Below are 9,364 nucleotides of genomic sequence, written 5' to 3'. Positions count from 1 at the left end.
TCTTTCATACCTCAAACTTATCCAGCTTGGTGACGTCTCTGACGAGGAGCACTTTAGCTGACTCAGGAGTGGTTCCATTCAGTTTAATGCATACTTTGCAGTTTGAAGTCCATGTTGCTTGAATCTTGTTTTGTTTTCTTAGGATGCGTGCTTTCCTTGCGATGTCCGCGTTCTTCTTTGTGAGGTTTTCGTTGATGTAGACGTCGGTTCCTTTTAATTTCCTTCCTTGTCTGATGATTGCTTGTTTGTTCTTTCTGTTGGTAAACCGGATTATTATTGCAGGCGCGACCGTTTTGATTTTACTGTGCAGGGTATGACAGGCCTCGATGTCTCCGCTGTCAACAGAGATGCCCTTGCTTTCCAAAAAGCAAAGGACCTGTTGCTCCAGCGACTCACGGTCGTCCTCGGGAGCGTCGGTCCCTTGCCTCCCGGCGGCGGTGTCTTCGGAGGCCGCAGCAGCCCTGGCGTAGCTCCGGTGTTTGGTCCTCAGTCCGCTGATGATTAAATCATTCATGCCGGAGTATTGCTCGAGATCGTCCACTCGGTTTTCCAGTAGCGTGATTTGTGTCCTTTTCCATGTTTTTTATCTTGAGTGTGTGGATTTCACCCATCAGATTCATGATTTTTGTTTGTTGCGCAGAGATTTTTGCCACCTCAGCTGTCAAGAAATCAAGCGATCTTCTTATCTCCTCCGCCTCGTCAGGCTGGCTTGCCATTTTCTTCGGTGGCATTTTGTCGTCAGTTAAAAGTTACAGCATAGAAGAAACATGATTTTCAGCGCAAACAATTTCAAAGCTTAACTCTAGTGTTTGTATGCTCATCTACAACCTGCTCTCCTCCTGGCTCAAAAAAACTGATGGTATTTAGTGGACAGGAAACATCAGAGAAGAGAGAGAACCGTGGCGAATCTGAACTGATTTGCCGACTTCCCTTACCCCCCTTGTTCCATCATGCCAGAGGCTGTTCACCTTAACTTAACTTAAAGGTGCCATGGAATGAAAATCTCACTTTGAGGTTTTCTAAAATAAATATGAGTTCCCCTAGCCTGCCTATGGTCCCCCAGTGGCTAAAACTTGCTTTCGGTGTAAAACGAGCACTAGGTGTTCTGCTCGCCTTTGAGAAAAACGGAGGCTCAAGTGCGCTGATTTGGATTGTGTTTTCTTATGTCGTCACACTTTAGTAAGCTCCTCCCCTTACTCTGCCTGGCCCGCCCAGAGACTTGGCCCGCCAATGAAACACGACCGTGCGAGCGCCACATGTGTGTGTGTGTGTGTGAATACACACACTGTAACGCAATTGTTTCTTGTTCTTTGACGTCTCTTGTATTTCCACAACGAGACTGTAGTGGGGGTTATCAGCCATGGTTGAGAAGGAATTAGGGGAAAGGAACTTTGGCTTTTACTCCCTGAAGTACATGAACTGCAACATGCCGCCGGTTGCGCGAGGCACCACCGCCCGGCAGCCGGCAGTAGGCAGCGTGCGGTTTCGTCTACTTCAGATTGATGTGAAAGTGGAAGAACCAGAGACGTCGCAGAACCCGACAAAGTCGTTTGTGATTCATAATATCGTCTGGAGGTGCACACAGCTTTTGGCCGTGATAATATTTATTATATGATATAGATATCTATGTATTATATGATATTATTTAGATATAGAGCTATACAGCTTTTGGCCGTGATAATATATATTATGATATAGATATCTATGTAGGCTATGTGATATTATTTAGATATAGAGCTCCAGGACTCCCCTGTGTTCTAGAATATTTACAGAACACGGCTAAAGGCTGTGTGCGCCTCGCCATTGCGATACATCCACTGTAAACAGGGCGCATGGTACCGTGGCTGCAAGCTGCTCAGTGCCACACCCCCACCCTCCTCCTTGACCCGCCTCGCTCCTCCTCATTTGCATTATAGCTACAGACACCAAAACAGCGCATTTGGGGGAAGCTCAATGTGCGACTGGCTGGGAGTGGCTGCAACTCTGCACCACGGCTGAATTTCGGGAACGTCTTTGAATACTGTGTTAGTGGCCCACTAATACCTAATAATAAAGCATCCATAAAATAGCATGCCATGGCACCTTTAATATAACAATTTTAATAATAATGAAGGAATCATTGCTTGTGTTTTGTGTGGGTGGCTCTTAAAAGAGACGTTTTGGGTTTCTTGTCCACTGCACTAGATGTCGTTCTGCCATGGGACGGTTTCTTCTTCCGAGAAGTAGGAGGTGAAGGTCACGCGGATCCGAATGGCCTCTCTCCCGGCGTTGTTTGCAGCCACTCTCCCCAGCCTTGGCAAAGGCTCCACTACACCACCATCGATGCACTCCCTCACTGTTGCGGTTGGTGCTGTTCTGCAGAGGAAATTGTGGAGCACACAGGTGGCCTTGATGCATCGCTCTGCCAGCTCAGGACGGACCTCGATGACCCTCCGGTAGATCCGCCGCTGAGAGGAGAGGATGCCAAATGCGTCCTTCACCACCAACCGAGCCCGGGACAGACGGTAGTTGAAGACGCGCAGCTCTGGTGGGAGGACACATCCGCGGAATGGCCTCCTGAGGTCGGTCCGTAGCGGAAAGTCCTCGTCTGCTACAAACACATGAGGCAGGGGTCCTCTGTGCTCAGCCGCCGGCAGTGCTCTGTCAGCAGGGAGCTTGAGATCGCCAGCGCGGAGGGCCGACCAAACGCTGAGTTGGCCAGAATTCATCCATCACTGGTTCTCCCGTAGCCCCCCACATCGATGACCCGGAAGCAGTAGTCTGTGTCGACAACTGCCAAGAGAACCATGGAAAATATTCCCTTGTATTTGAAGAACCGCAAACCGGAGTTCGCAGGGGCCTTCAGAACCACATGCTTCTCATCGATGGCACCACAGCAGAGAGGGAAGTTCCATTGCTCCTCGAACCGCTCTGCAACAAATCTCCAGTCCTCTGCAGTGGGCACAGCCATGAACTCCTCCACCAGGCAGTCCCAAATAGCCGTGACCACAACTGACACGATGGAAGCCATGGTGGAGGCCCCGACCCGAAAGCTGTTGGCTATCGTCCTAAACGACTCACCACTAGCCAGGAATCTGCAACACATGAATATTTTATTTTAGCCTCACTGAGAATTTCAGTTGCATACCAAATCTGTAGTCCAATTATCTCACTGATATCACTGCACAGGTAAATGTCTTGACTAGTGTTTAAATTGGATTTGCATCAGCTTATTTTACTTTGAAAAGCATGACAAGGAGGTCAATGTGAATTTAACTCAATGAATATTGCCTGTAATGTCACAATGGCCTATGCCACGAACGAGCATTGTGCACGATGCTTGAATAAATGGGTCACTACTCAAATATAAACAGCGCATTGGAAATAGATGTATGCACTTTCAAAAGACGCGCCCGAACAAGTTCTCCCCGGTAAGTAGATAGTTTTTGACTGAAGAATGTGCTGATTTTGATAGAGTAACTATGAAACCGCAACTTACCGGAGACAGATGGACAGGCGCTCCGCAGCTGATATGGAGCGCCTGCAGTTGGTGTCCTGACGGGAAATCCTGGCACCAACCCGGGCTAGCAGGTCATCGAATATGGCGACAGTAAATCGAAAATACCGCTGGAACCAGCCGTCATCCAGGCGGAGTTCCTGGAGGAGGTGGTGAAACTCACCCAGCTGTGAGCGTCTACGGAGGATGTCATGCACCCAAACACGACGGCGTTTGGGTTTCCTACTCTCCTCGAGCTCCCACAACAAATACAGCTTAGCGATGGGGGTGATCTCAGACATGTTTGTGTAGCAAAAAAAAAGTAGCGGGGGGGAAATGGGAGGCCTCATCGAGCTGTGCAGGTGCGTTGGACCATTTTTGTGACACAATGATCAAGCGTCAAGTTAGGCGCGTTACGCGCGTTTCTTGACGTGTGTAACGCGTTCAGTGTGGTCGCACCTTTAGTCTAAAGGAGACTCTCTTTTCTCACTCTCAATTAACTTTACAATAGCTATTTTAACATGCTATACTCAAAGGTGTAACAAATGGCAATGTAATTTGAGTAATTAGTAGCACCTGTACTTGCCCTATTATCTCACCCACTCATTTGGCTAATAGGATTAAAGAATATGGCTAATGTGAAAGTGTCTTGAAGAGAGGGAAACCTCATGCAAAGTCTGGTACTGTGTACCAAATGGATCCCTCAGCAGCATCCTCAGAGCTTGAGGACTCTACCCATGCGGCTCAAAGACTACAGTAAATATTCAAGCTAGGATTCTAAACATTTTAAGTCAATCATGTTTACTTATATTCAACAATGGCAGCTGTTTGTCAGACAGTGGTGTTTTTGAAGATATGTCCATATACCTTAATTGAATAGAACTTGGCTAAAATGTATCTGTGAATGGACAATGTTTTGGTAGCACTTAAAGGAAAGTATCGCATTTCTTCAGGGAATAGTTGAAGATAAGAAAATGTCAGGGGTAAACTGACTGGGTGGGTGTGAAGTGGAATGGAGGAGTGATGCCCCACCCACTGCAAAGGGATGGTTGCAGCTGTGGTGTCATTGTTGTCGAAGTAAGTAGATCTATGTAGTATAGAGGAAACATGATGTTTCTTTCATGTTTGTGATGGTGGAAATAACGTTATATTTGGGTGTTTCCACAGACATACAAGATGTCTTTAAGGATAAGTTCACTATTATGTACTTTGAGCCCCCTTTCTTGGTTGTCTAGGATGAAATGGAATGGTTGACACTGAAATGTTGACGATTGGTCCTATCTCTTCGTATTTGGCTCATTTAGAATCCACCCTGCCTGCTTCAGAATGGCTGCCTATGTGCATTTACAAAGCATGAATGCCCATAGGTAACCATTTTGAAGCTGGCAGCAGTGATTCTAAATCCTCCCCACCAAGCATGTGTTGACAAATGGTTTAGTTATCTATTAAAAGAGAAAGACAAACACTTCAGTGTTGTTAATTCAGATGGCCAGAGCAGTGATGGAAGCCTTCCCTGAGTTCCCCAAAATGAACTTCTCTACAAAAAGGAGAGCCATGGAAAAGGCGAGGAAAGATATGGCTCTCAATGTCCTTGAACAGGGTGTCCGCGTGGTAGTAAAAGGTAGTAAAAAATAAAAATTGTAATTAAAAATTTTCACCACCTCCTCAATATTAAATGAGTTTCCATTATTTTGTTTAAATGTTTTAACTTCATCTAGCCTAAAGAATACAGTATACGGTGCTAACAGGACCTGAACTGAGTAGATGTTAGAGTTGGCGTCGCTATAATAACCTAGTTACGTTAGTAAGGTTACTATAGCGACGCCGGTGTTATACCGAATTCTGCGACCCACCGAAAAGTGTGACCCCAAGGGGCGCTGTTGCATATTTTCTGCAATATGCACGAGTTTGAAGCGTAGACAGGCATGACAAAAACATACATGAAACATAAGATCTCCCCCCAACCAATTACCTTTTTAATAAGGTGCTTAATAAATACATTTCATCGATTTGATTAGCATTTTACAGACCCATACAATGGATAGGGCGTTTAGTAGGGTCCTTCACCGTTGCTTCTTTACCCGAAAAAAGCTACCCAGATAGCATTAGGTTAGCGGCCCACTGGCGGCCCACCAGCGGCAGAGTTGGCGGTCCAACGGCGGTACCCACCGGTGGCCTGACGGGAGTTTTGCTCATCGGTTCTCTGGTGGTCCTTCGGCGGCTCAAAAGCGGCTGCAGATAAAGGGCCGCCCTTGTGCCGCTTTTGAGCCGCCGGCGAACCACCAGAGAACCGATGGTGGGCCACCAGCTTCGAATTGGCCTTATTTATGGCCTTTATGGTCTTATTTATGGCCATAATAATTCAAATGATGTACTAAAATAGTCATCTAATACATTACAACACTTTCCATTTGCCCTCAATCAAAAAAATTACAATTATTTACTGGGCTTACTAAAGTTACCAAAATTTACCAAGGTAAAGACAGCCTGCTGATGAGAAACCTTATAATGTGTTCTATAATTTAGTAATCCAGTACAAAAACATATCCTCAGCAAATATTACACGGACTCACCACACATAGGCTATTAGGTTCAATACATTTTGTTTATTTCATAAGCATATGGCCAACATGGGCTCAACACTCCCCATCCCCATTCACCACCCTTTTCTGCCTGTCTTTTCTCCCTCCCTCCCTGTCAGCCGCCCCCTTCAAATACAGGGAGACTTCTTTTTGAAGCTCCTCTTCAGTGGCTGTGGTTACCACTCTCCGAACGGCTCCTGTAGTAAAACAAAGAGTAAGTGAGATGTTGTGTATGGAAGAATATACATGGATTCACGTGTTCATAAACACGGTGTTGTGAGGAGGGGCAAGACACCAGCAGCCAACCACGTAAGCTAATTTTTTGACCGACAGCGGTTTCCAAAAATCAGAGGTTGAGTTGTGCGCAGCTAGTGTCGCGCAGCTGGGAGAAAACAAAAATGTAGAACCCATGTAGTGAATATAAACTTCACTTCCCCATAATGGCATGCGTTTAGGCGGGGGCTACATAAGCTCCCCATTCAACACTCTTCTGTACCGCAAAGATACGCAGCCTACATGTATAATAGGATGCAGTAGTTAAATAAAGTTCAGTTTTAATGTTCAGCACTTTCATGTCTGCCTTCATCAATGTGTATGCGTGCCCTCACAAAATGCTTTTTTTTTGACAGGGGTTATATACTGGAACACATTCACAATAGTTTCACAAAATCACTTACTGTGCAACACACTCTTCAGGTTTAGGGAATTTAAAGCGATCTTTCCAGCTGCGCCAGTCCAATTAATTTGGAGCGCCAGGGACCTCCTGAAAGCCCGGCCCAGCATCCTCTTCACTGCGTCTTTGGTGGTTTTCCCTCCCAAAATAGCAAGTATGTTCACCTGAAATGCAAAGACCAAAATTACAGTGGCATAACTCCCAGTCAAACATTTTAGCTGTTTTCGGCTTAAGCTGTTTTGCTATATGGTGACAAAAATTGACAACATGTCATGTATTCAGCACACAACGCTCCACTTGGGAATGAGATTCAAGTTTAACAACACAACAAGGACGTGGATAGCCTGGCTTTTAATATGACGTGGTCAACATTTAAATGTAGTGGGGAAGGGAAAACAGATGTGAAACGCGACAGGTGTTTCAGATGCACACATGGTCTCAGTTCCCGGCATTCATTCCATGATTTGATTGGCATTTTTGAATCATTGAGTAGTCAACATTAAAGCAAGGCAGAGCCACATTCATTACGAGAGCCAGGCTAGGAATTGTATAGCTACAATAATCATATTGCAAAACATTAAAAAAGACATACCAGTTGATTTTTTAGGTCCACATCAGATATAAGCCGCCTCTCCAGCTCGTCCAGGTCCTCGGCATTGCTCAATGGCATGTTGGTGTCTTCCACAAGGCCGAGATCTGCCACACCACCACCACCTAGTCTCTGTATCATGGCTGTGTTGACCGCCACCTGCTGCTTCACCTCCTTCAGCTCCTCCTCAATTGTGCGGAGGTGCTGCAGAACAAGTCTGTAAAAATCTATGAATAAAAAAAAATATATTAGAATTGGTATGACACAAAAAGTGTATGTAATGTAAAGAAGTTGAGACTGAAATTGCCTGACTTAATCAGGGATGAATGTCCTTCCCACATAATGAGGCCTTCATGGCTTGTTTCTCCCTTAATATTGGCGCCAGATTAATGAAAATGCAGTTCTACCTTGCTGGGGTGGTACTGGTAGAGATGTGGGCGAAGTTGACGGAGGAGTGGTGGTCTGACTTGTTAACTCTGTTGAACAGATTGGAAATGAAAAGGCATACTTAGTGAGATGATTACTGCAATGGCAGGGTTCATACAACAATTTGTGCAAAATTTGTTCCCTTTTTACTACCATCAAGATGTTTTATACTACCAAAGCAAAAGGTGGAGAGTAAGGTAATGCAATACCTTTCCAAAACACAAACACATTTAACTACACCTCATTCCACAATGAACAAAGCAGCTGGCATTTGGAGAGGGAGAGGGGTGTGGACTGTCAACTGTTGTGCACTGTATTATGCATTTACCGGCATGGCTGGAGCGGAAGAGCGGTGGTGCTACTGGCAGAGCAGTAACGGTGGTCAACTCTGTTGAACAGATTGGAAAAGTAAAGGCATGTTTAGTGAAATGATTACTGCAATGGTATGACATTACACTTAACTGGCACTTTTGTCCAAAACAATGAACAAAGCAATTGGCAATTGAAGAGTATTTACCGGCATCGATGGAGTTGAAAAATGTTGCTGGGTGCTGTGGTGGAGGTGGCAAAATAAAGGTCGGACCTGTCAATTCTGTTGAACAGATTGGAAAAGTAAAGGCGTGTTGAGTGAAATGCCCAAATGATAAACAACGGTAAAAAAGAGGTGAAGATTTAATTGATTGTACCTCCACAATGTCTTCTGCCAGGCTCACTGTATGCCGTTTGAAAGAGATTAAGATTATGGTAAAAATGGTTTCCAACGCGACACGGATTTCAGCATGGACAAAGTCCCAGAGTTCATAAAGCAAATTATGTATTTATCCGCATGGCTTGTGCTACATTTGTTCCCTTTTTACTACCAACAAGATGTTTTATACTACCAAAGCAAAAGGTGGAGAGTAAGGTAATGCAATACCTTTCCAAAACACAAACACATTTAAGTACACCTCATTCCACAATGAACAAAGCAGCTGGCATTTGGAGAGGGAGAGGGGTGTGGACTGTCAACTGTTGTGCACTGTATTATGTATTTACCGGCATGGCTGGAGCGGAAGAGCGGTGGTGCTACTGGCAGAACAGTAACGATGGTCAACTCTGTCGAACAGATTGGAAAAGTAAAAGCGTGTTAAGTTACACTTAACTGGCACTTTTAAAGCAACTTATAAAATGAACAAAGCAATGCTATGCAGAGGGCATGGTGGCAAATGTGTGTGCACAAAAAGTCAAAGAGACCATGATAGAGAGGAGATAGAGACCATGACAAAGCATAAATATAAAGAAAATGGAATTTCTTTTCAGAGAGATCACTAACCTGAATTTGGAATAGTTTTTTTTTTTGCTGGTGCTCTTGGGATTTTTGGAGGCGGTGGGAGATTCCGATTGTCATCGTCTTCACTGGAGTAGTCGGGCAGGGAAAATTTCATATTTGGCCTTGAGATGAAACAAATTACAAAAAGTTTAAGGGTATTATCATTGGTGAATTGATGATTAGTTATAAATGCCATAATGTTACACATGTTAACACATACTCCGCCTTTCTATAAATAACCAACCGAATAAGAAGTATTATTATTATTTAAAAAAGACATCCGTGTGGTACCAGATTTTCTTCCCTTTTA

At 44.6% G+C, this 9,364-nt stretch overlaps 1 long non-coding RNA gene across 1 annotated transcript; it reads right to left on the bottom strand.

The window, feature by feature from the left end:
• Positions 1-7,586: 7,586 nt before the first annotated feature.
• Positions 7,587-8,453, bottom strand: LOC130404793 (uncharacterized). Its single transcript, XR_008904265.1, has 3 exons — positions 8,263-8,453; positions 8,074-8,133; positions 7,587-7,795 (listed from the first exon to the last, which is right to left on the bottom strand). It is a non-coding gene; the product is annotated as an uncharacterized LOC130404793 (long non-coding RNA).
• Between the last annotated feature and the right edge of the window lie 911 nt (positions 8,454-9,364).

Source organism: Gadus chalcogrammus, chromosome 15 (assembly GCF_026213295.1).
Source record: "Gadus chalcogrammus isolate NIFS_2021 chromosome 15, NIFS_Gcha_1.0, whole genome shotgun sequence".
NCBI lineage: Eukaryota > Metazoa > Chordata > Actinopteri > Gadiformes > Gadidae > Gadus > Gadus chalcogrammus.
The sequence above is the reverse complement of the archived record's forward strand: the minus strand, read 5'-3'. Positions and strand labels throughout refer to the sequence as shown.